Below are 9,238 nucleotides of genomic sequence, written 5' to 3' on the forward strand. Positions count from 1 at the left end.
AGTATGCTTAGAATCTGTTACTTAAAGAAATACTTAACTATGTATGATGGCCCACTTCTGAGATCTCAGCACTTGGGAAAGCAAAAAGAGAACACCAAGGATGGAGGGCCAACCTGGGCTGTATATAGTGAGACTGTCTCAAGAAAAACAAAAATATGACCTAAATGAAACAGTAGTATATTTAGTAGTGAGTATGCTCTGTTAAATGTCTTAAGGGAGCTGCTCACCAGCAGTGGGAGAGTCCTTAGATTTGGCCATGCGGGAACTGTGTTCTGCCGTGAGCTCTGACATGACAGTTCCACAAAAGGCATCTTGTTTGCACTTACCTGAGTAGATCTCTGTGCCATCCATACCTGTGATCGTGTCTGAACCTGTCACTGGGCCCTGAGCTATTTCAAGACTTGGAACGCTCAGTTTTACTGTGGGTTTTGGAACACTGTGTGGGAATAGGAGATCCCACTGTGAGCACAGATCTCTGGTGTTGCTTTGAATGGTTGGTTCTCCATGCAATACAGCGTGCAAATGGCGAGTTTTCAGGAGAGTAGAGTTGTGGTTTGAAAATCAAACATCACAAGCAACTAAAAAGGTTCAGTTTAATACCCTGAGACAGGAGGTGGGATATTTTCCAGCTAGAAGACCCCCAGAGTGACAGACACCTTTCTTCTTGCCAATTTTATCCATTTCTGCTTTGCACTTAGCATGATGTTTCCTTTTACGTCTACGGTCAGAGGATAAAGCAACCCTTAGGTGTAATCAGGACGGTGAGCTCCAAAGTGAAACCTCCCAGTTTGCTGGAGATGCAGACATGCTTATTTCTCTCCCAGAGTTTTAACTTAAGGAAGATGAGATTGCATCTGACTAGTCTCATACTAGGACTTTGATTATTAAATTAGTAATGAGAAGTAGGGGCCTTCATTTGCATATTATGAATACTGTGTAAGACAGAGCCAAATGTGTACAGGTACATTGATCTTGAATTGATAATAATGTCACAGTAGAATCTTGAAAAATTTGACTCTAAAGTCCAGAACCAAATTAAATTACATGTTCCTCCCCTGCCCATCAACCCTAGACATGACCTGAATGGCGTGAAGGAGGGGCTTGTTGGGCTCAGAATGACATTGACACCCAGTGGCATCTCTCCAGCTGCATAGCATTGGCTGTCCAGTGCAGACACACTTAGGTATGGAAGCGTGTGCTGGCTGGAGGGGAGGGTCACAGTGCCTTTTAGGGGTGACTGGAGACCTGTTACTGGTCTGTGGTTATCTAAAAGTTCTGTTCCCAGGATGTGCAATAGTAGTGTTGAAGAGCGGTGTTCAGAGTGATGGGAGCAGGTGCTGTAATGAATGAGCTTTCTCCCCATGGTGCATTAGTTAGTCTGCATGCATATTTGGAATTACCCTCAGCAGCACTTTGTAGTAATTTAGTGGGTTAATACTGTGTAAACCAAATAAGTATTGATAGATGACCTAACTAGATGTTTGAAATTCTGAAACCATAAAATTATTTTTATCTTCTTGAGCTAAAGGAGAAAAGCCATTGGTTTGTCTTCACAGATGAAATATTTGGTAATTTACTGTCTTAGCACAGAGCTGCCTTGGGTCTGAGGGCACCATTTAAACTCAGGCCGGGTATGGTGGCACAGGCCTGTAATCCCAGCACATGGGAAATGGAAGCTGGAGGATCAAGAGTTGGGGCTAGCCTCAGCTACATAGTAAGTTTGAGACTAGTTTAGACTACACGAGAGACCCCGTCTCAAAAGAACAAGCAAAAAACTCAGCAACTTTGTAAGAAACCATGAGGCCTTGTGGGGTTGGACAGACCTGCCTTCTTGATCTGAACGAATTTGCAGAAGCATGTGCTTGGTCTGTGCAAGTTCCTGTCCTTGTTTAAAGTTGGTGTGTGACCTTGCTGTGTGTGAGGTGGACATTTCTTTCTGTAGACTACCTCCTTCCTGAGAAAGTCTGAGCTTTGTGTTGGTTTGAATAGCCATAGACTTCTTAGCATCAACAGCTATATTTCAGGTGTACCTTCAGCTCATCTCTGGCATCCACCGCCAGTCACCTTGCTAGGGAAAATGGTGCTGGGCCTCAGTAGCCTGACACCAGCAGGCTGTCAGAGTTTAAGACACCTCAGGCATCCTAGCTTTTCTTCTCTGGACCATCTCCGCTTAGCTCCGTGACTGAAGCTGTGAGAGTTGGGGGGTCAGGGTGGTCCTGTGAGGGCCTGGGTGGGAGGGTCTGTCAGTTCCCGTGCGTGGGTGTCCATTGATCCTCTGTGGTGGGTTGAATCCACATTACAACTGAGAAGGATGTGTGCAGCGGCTCAGAGCAGTGCCACACACCCCTGTATCTGCGTCCTTGGGTGGGGTTCACTGAAACCGATGTGATGTTTTTAAAATATAGAATTAAAATGTCAAGTTTAACTTAAGTAATCTTTTAGTGACCTCTCATAGTATTATTGTGTTATTACAGTCTTGTGGCATAGTCTCTGTGTTTGAATAAGGGTAGAAGTTTTTACTAATTAAAAAGTATATAATAGAATCTTGAAGCCTTCAAAAGGCCAAACGCTTCATTGAGTTAAAATAGAAGTTTATTTTCCTTCACATTTTAACAGTTAAAATATAAGTATAATTTTTCCACTATGTTTCTTTTTTTGTTTGTTTGTTTTTGAGATAGGATTTTTCTGTCACCCAATTGAATTCCAAATGCTGGCCTTTGCAAATGTGCGCCACCAGGTCTGGCTGTTTCTTCAGATTTGTAGCGAAAGTAAGTGCATGCACTTGTATGGAGTACTGGGCTTTTATTCTTAAACTGGAAGATTCTTTGTGGATTCTTTGTGGATTTATATACCATTCTAGAAATGAAGAAAAGGCAGGAGAGGCTGGCAGGTATACCAGAGGCTTGTTCATGGCATAATGCCACCGGTCGGTAAGAGCCACCTTGCTCTTGCACTGAGTTGCAGTACTGTGTTACTGTGGCCTCCGACGTTAACATTCTGAAAGTCACATTGAGCCCCTCAGTAAAACTGCAGAAGAGCAGCCCATCTAATGGAACACACACCTTGATGAGGAAAAGTTTTTTTTTTTTTTTTTTTTTACTTCTGAAACTGGGTCTGTACTTTAGGCTGGCCTCAAACTCTCGGCAGCCCTCCTGCCTTGGCATCCCAATACTGAGATTATGAATGTGACCTGCTGGTGTTTGTCACAGTGAGTTTTTCAACATAGAAATTCATCTCAGAAACTGATCTATATCACTTTATTAAAGTGAGATGCACACTCTTCTGTAACATACAACATGGGAAGGGTTAGCATAAGAAATAAATGCTAGGTTGCATTAGGTCCTCAGTCCTTCTCTTCCTGCATCCCTGCGAGTGCCTCCGCACCTAAAAGCTAACACTGGCCTAAATCACAACATGGAGTCGCTTGTTTGGTTCCCCAAAATACAGAGGTGTGTGTGGGAGTGGGGGAGAATATATCTGAGAGAGAGGTGTGGAAAAGTTCTAAAAAAGTCTTGACATTCTCTGGAAGCTTTGTTACACTTTTTCAAATTTCTCCGTAATTCTTATGGGGATTTATGCCCGAACGCTTCCTAGACTCCCTGCACACCCTGACAGCCGATTCCCTTTCATGTCTGTATTACACACAAGTGACATTTTTATTTTTGTAGTCTTACAGACTTCTTTGGTCTTATGTTACATTTGCAAACAGCTCCATAATTTCATCAAGTGACTACAATAAAACATACACCAGCTTCAGCTGTCTTGCTGGATTCAAGGGGCTGCCTTTGCTCTGCTTTTCACTTGGGACATTTAAGCATCTGAAGAAACAGTCTACTTGATGGCTTGTTCTGACTGTCACCTGTTTTCCTACATATGTGTCATTGGCCTGTGCCTAAACCTGGGAGCTGCGCCACCATGCATTCTGTGTCTTGGATAGGTATAGGGACAAGTGCAGAAACCCGGGCTCAGTGAATTTCCAAATCAGTAAGACTAAACTGTCAATGCTGACCTCCGTTGTCCGAGGGTTTCTAAAATGGATCCGAGCGGCTGAGTGTTGAGCACACAATGCTGGGAAGGAACAGACAGGATGTTCCTTCTGGCAGATACTTTCCCAGAGGCCAGCTTCTGTGGCAAGCATTTTCTTAGCCTTCTTCTAGGCCTGCTGTTTTTTGAGTGGGGACCGGCCCAGGATTTCTCTTAGGTTATCAGAACTACTTACCGAAGGTGCAGTGTCCATTGTGGAGAGGGATGCTTAGGAGTGATAGTGCATCTCCTGCTCTGCACAACTTGTCACCGTCAGTGTCATGTTTTCACCTGTAAACACAGCAGATATCATCCGTAAGCGTGCAGCAAGTGCTCCATCTGAAGCTGGCAGTGCTTCAAGCTGCTTTGCGTGGCTGAAACAGAATGTGACAAGTAGCCAGTCTGCTGTTTCTTGGGTACTGCTGTTTGTAGTTAGCCCTTGAGAGGTAGAAATGTGGAGTGGCTTAGGGGAGAACAGCTGCTAACGTGATTTGACTTGCTTCCGTGGTGCTGGGGACAGAACCAGTGGCCTCATGTGTGCTAAACTAGTGATCACTGCTGGGTTACACCCCTAGCAACACCTCCCCCCCATAACTTTAAATGACAGCTTTAACCAGGAAATTTCTGGAGATTACAGTCTCTTGGATGTTAAGTGTAATGCACATGGGGAAGTTTCATGAAGTTAACTTGTCTTTGAAATACTTACATTGGAATTATTATTACATTAAGTCCTCCTGAGGTATTGGCTGAGTACATCTCTGTGTATAATCTGCCACATTGATGCCACAGTATGTGAATCTTTTTCTGAGGGAGGTATATCCATCCCCTAAGATGTCTATTAGTCTGTGTGTTCTAAACCTAAGAAAGAAATCATCCACTGCCGCACCTGCAGGTGTCACTTAATTAAGTACCTTATTCAGTTCGGTTTTAAGTGCATGGAATCATAAGCCTTACAGACCGCCAGCTTGTTAGGCCCCAATGCTTAGACTTAGAGCAGTCACCTTATCCTCCTCTCTTCTGTTCACATGTTAAACATAAGGACATCTTTTCTAAAACTCTGCAATCTGTTTGCTTTCATATAAAAGTGTTCCTGGGGGAAGTTCCCAGGAGGTGTCTAGGGTGTAATAGTCCTGACTCGTTGGCATAATGTATCCTTAAAACCGTATATAGGCAGCATCAGCAGAAACCTCAGAGGGGGTCAAGAAGAATGGTCTCATCTTTGCCCTGTTCCCATTTTAGTAAACCCACAATCTCTCCCCTGCAGGGATTACGAGCAGCACTCATAGAGTCTGGAATCTTCTTGATAGAATGAGGGGGAGATGAAGGGCCTGGCAGCTGGTCCAGAGGTTGTCAGCAGAAGCATTTGCTCTGCTGACCTCAGCCTGGGACCGCTGTAGATGCTGTTAAGTCACTTGGCACTTTCTTGGGATCTGTGTTAGCACTGTGTATGTGTGTGTCTGTGTCTGTGTCTGTGTGTGTCTTTGTGTTTCTGTTGGTGAGGTTTTGAGACAGGTTCTCACTGTGTAGCTCTGAGAAGCTTGCTATGTGGAACAGGCTGGCCTTGAACTCACATAGATCTTCCTACTTCTGCCCCTCAGTGCTGGGATCAAAGGTGTATATCACCGAGCCCAGCCATTATTGCTCTTAAAAACTGGAAGCACTTAATGATTATTTTGTTTGATTTCAGCTTCAGGATATTGCCAGTCAGGGAAATAACGGTTTATTTCTCAATTCTAGTTTTGGGAACTTAGTGTTTGTAGAAGAAAGCAATGGATCGATCACCTGATAAGTCTTTCTTCCAGGCTCTGTGAGGCAGCCTCTTTGAGCTAGGATGTAAATGGATCAAGGTATTTTACTATTGTGCTTTGTAGAAATGTATGACTTTAGAAGATGATTTGCAGTTGGTAGATTGCACTGTAAATTTGAAAAGTATTCAGTTGCTAACAGTTCCTGTTATTTTCCTTTGTTGCTTATTTCTGTTACATAGGGGACACAGTCCCTTCTGAGACATTTCATTGTTTGCTTGGGGACAGTATTACCAGTGGCCTCTGTTTGACAGCATTTGCCACTGCCATTACTGGCATATGTGATAGAATAGCATGGATCAGTGTCTCTGTTGAACATTACAGGGATCGGCTAAAATGTACATGCATGCAGAAAACACACACAGGATCCTGGGGTCCTGGAGGCCTGCTTACAGGCGTGGCTGATGTTCCTCCCTTTGCTTCCAGCAGTTTTGTGCACCTTTGTGGGTCAGAAAGACTAAACCTAAAACTCTGTGGGACTGGTGGCATATACCTGTGATCCTGATGCTTGGAAGGTGCAGGAGGAAGGATTACAGAGTTCAGGGTCATCCTTGGCTGCTACATAGTGCATTTGAGGCTAGCCTGAGCTACAGGAGAGCCTGTCTAAAATACACTTAAGAGGTTCATGGTTCAGAGCACTTGGTGGTCTTCTAGAGGAACAGAATTGGCTCAAAACTGCCAGTATTTCTAGTGTTAAAGGGTTTAGTGCCCTCTTCTGGCCTCTATGGGCATCTGCACACATTAAACACCTTTTTTTAAAAAAGAAGCTTTAGTTCATTTTGCTACTGATTATTCTAAACATAAAATCTTGGGTTAAAATGAGTTTCTTAGACTCATTCCCTTTATTCACAAAAATAATCAAACTGGACTTTCTCCCCTTTTTCTTTAAGTTTTGTTTTTATGAGCTGGGCCTTGTGTTGTTCAGACCGGCTTTGAACTGCTGTCTCTCCATGTACCAACCTCCTGCACAGCTGGGCCTACAGGCGCATGCCTCCACATCTGGCTTAAGTTTGCATTTAAGAGCAACATAATAATTTGCCATGAGTCCTATGAGAACTTTTTTTTTTTTTTTTAAAGAGCATCCTAAGCTGGAGCTTTATTTAGGTTAGTTGGTACAGGGCCTGCCTAGCATACTAGCCCAAGGTTCAAGTCCCATTACTACATAAAGCAGGAGTGTGGCTCAAACCTGTAATCCTCCAACTAGGAATGTAGAAGCAAGAGGATCAAGAAGTTCAAGGTGTCATCCTTGGCAAGTTCAGGGCCAGCCTGAGGCAAAAGACCCAGTCTGGAGGGGTGGGGGTGAAAATAAAATTGTGATGAACGGAAGTAACCATGGGTTATTTCACATGTGTGCTAGGAGGCTGAATCATAGCGAAACTGGCATTTGACGCACTATAAGGCATGAACATGATGTAAAAGGTAAACATCAAAGAACAAACTCATGTTTCTCATTGCTAGTCTATAATTTAGTAAAAGTGTGTGTCTGCCATGGATTGATTGCAGCGTGTGTACACCGGTGTATGCGCCGGAAGAGGGGAGCAGGTCCCTGTGTATGAGTTAGGGTTGGGTGGTGAAAAGGACGGACAGGTGCTCAGTCCAGCCGCTGCCTGGGTTGTGCGCCTTCCTTACTGTCCGGAACGCTGCATCTCCTGTTACTCAGAGCCACTGCTCTGTAAAAGTAGATGGTTAGTCAGGTGCGAGCAGCATCTGCCCACAAGAGTGTCGGGTCGCCACTAAGATGTGTCTCAGGTTAGGTTAGTTTACACTAAGACCTGCAAAGTATTCTAATCTCTTTTTGTTCTTTTCAGAAAAAGCAATCAGTATGGTTACTGCTAACAGTCCTTAAAATTAGCATTAGTCATTCCTACAGCTGGACAGAACGGTCATCTCAGCTAGCTACCCAGTCGCACTTAACTGTAGAGACTAAGGGCTGTTGCTTTAAGGCTGGTGAAGCCAGGCAGAGTCTTGAATTCTGCCTTTGGGTGGCAAATTAAGTTAAGGGAGAGGGGGCAAAGGACGCATGCGCACTTTGAGGGCTTTCTAATGCACTGCCGGTCAAAGAAAGATGGCGGTTCTCCGGGTGCCATTACCAGGCATTGCAAGGGACTGCCCCTGAGTGACCCGTCAGGGGGCCTTACTTCTATTGCTTCTAAGCTTTATGCAAATGCATTGTTAACTTCTATAAAGATCATGTGTATTTTAAGAAAATGATGCCGTTTTTAAACTTTTATGTAAGAACTGACAGAGGGATTTGCTTGTGTGTGAGATGCTGGCTTTGAGAAAGCACTCTGGCGGGTTACTCCAAGTCCAGAGCTGTCGAGATCTGCCAATAGATACATGTGCAACTAGATTCGGACAACAATTGTATTTTTTTAAAATAAATATTTTTAACAAAACGACTTGGGTTGATTATTTCCTCCCCATTCCCCACATCAGCCACAGCAGTCAGTGATGTTTTCATCCACAGTAACTGGGTAAGGAAAGAACTCAGTGGGGATCCTGAAACTAGGTTTTCAGCTGCTTGGCACGTCTCCATGAAACGTTTAAAGCCAGCTCAGAAGAGATAGCGAAGAGGGGTCGGTAAAGTGATTGTCGGCATGGAAGGAACTGAGAGAGGACAGGTGGGCTGGAAACACTTCGTCATTCGAAGCGCAGTAAATAAATTGTACTACATTTATTTGTTTCGTGTCTGGGTGTGTATGTGCAGGCATGCAGGTGTGCCACGGTGCATGTCTGGCAAGCAGGACAGCTTTTGGGGATCAGTGTTTCTTATGTCACGTGTGTCCTGGGGCATCTCCTTTATTCTCTGGACCATCTTGCTGGCCCTCAAATGTCTGTGTTTCGGCGTGCGTGCGTGCGTGCGTGCGTGCGTGCGTGCGTGTGTGTGTGTGTGTGTGTGTGTGTGTGTGTGTTACAGTTCTAACCAGATATGTTTGTTGTGGCCTTTAAGATGAGCACTTCTACTCACTTTCCTTTTTTGTTTTCAGACAGGGTCTCATAGCTTTGGCTGGTTGTGTCCTCCTGCCTCAGCCTTCTGAGTGCTAGTTACAGATGTGGCCCACAATGCTTGGCCTCCCTAGTCCCCTTAGGAGAGCTCCTGAGAAGAAGAGACCAGTTAAGTTAGTGGTGAAATTAAGCCTTTTATGAATTAGCTTGGAACATGATGGAGGAAGTGGGCCTAATGGGTGGCCTGATCACATCAGAGCAGGTTCACTCCAGATAAAAGTACCAAGAGCATGCCAGGTGGCTGGTGCACAGAATACAGGCCCTGGGAGGGTCTTTTGACCACACCATTGAGCCAACAAATGGCTCTCCTGGGGATCTGCTCAGATGCGTTATGTAGTAGTATGCTAAGCTCAGAGGATCTGACAAATACAGTCTTGCTTCTTGTAGTCTCAGGGTGCACTTTA

This window comes from Micromys minutus (genome assembly GCF_963924665.1).
Source record: "Micromys minutus genome assembly, chromosome: 6".
Classification (NCBI taxonomy): domain Eukaryota; kingdom Metazoa; phylum Chordata; class Mammalia; order Rodentia; family Muridae; genus Micromys; species Micromys minutus.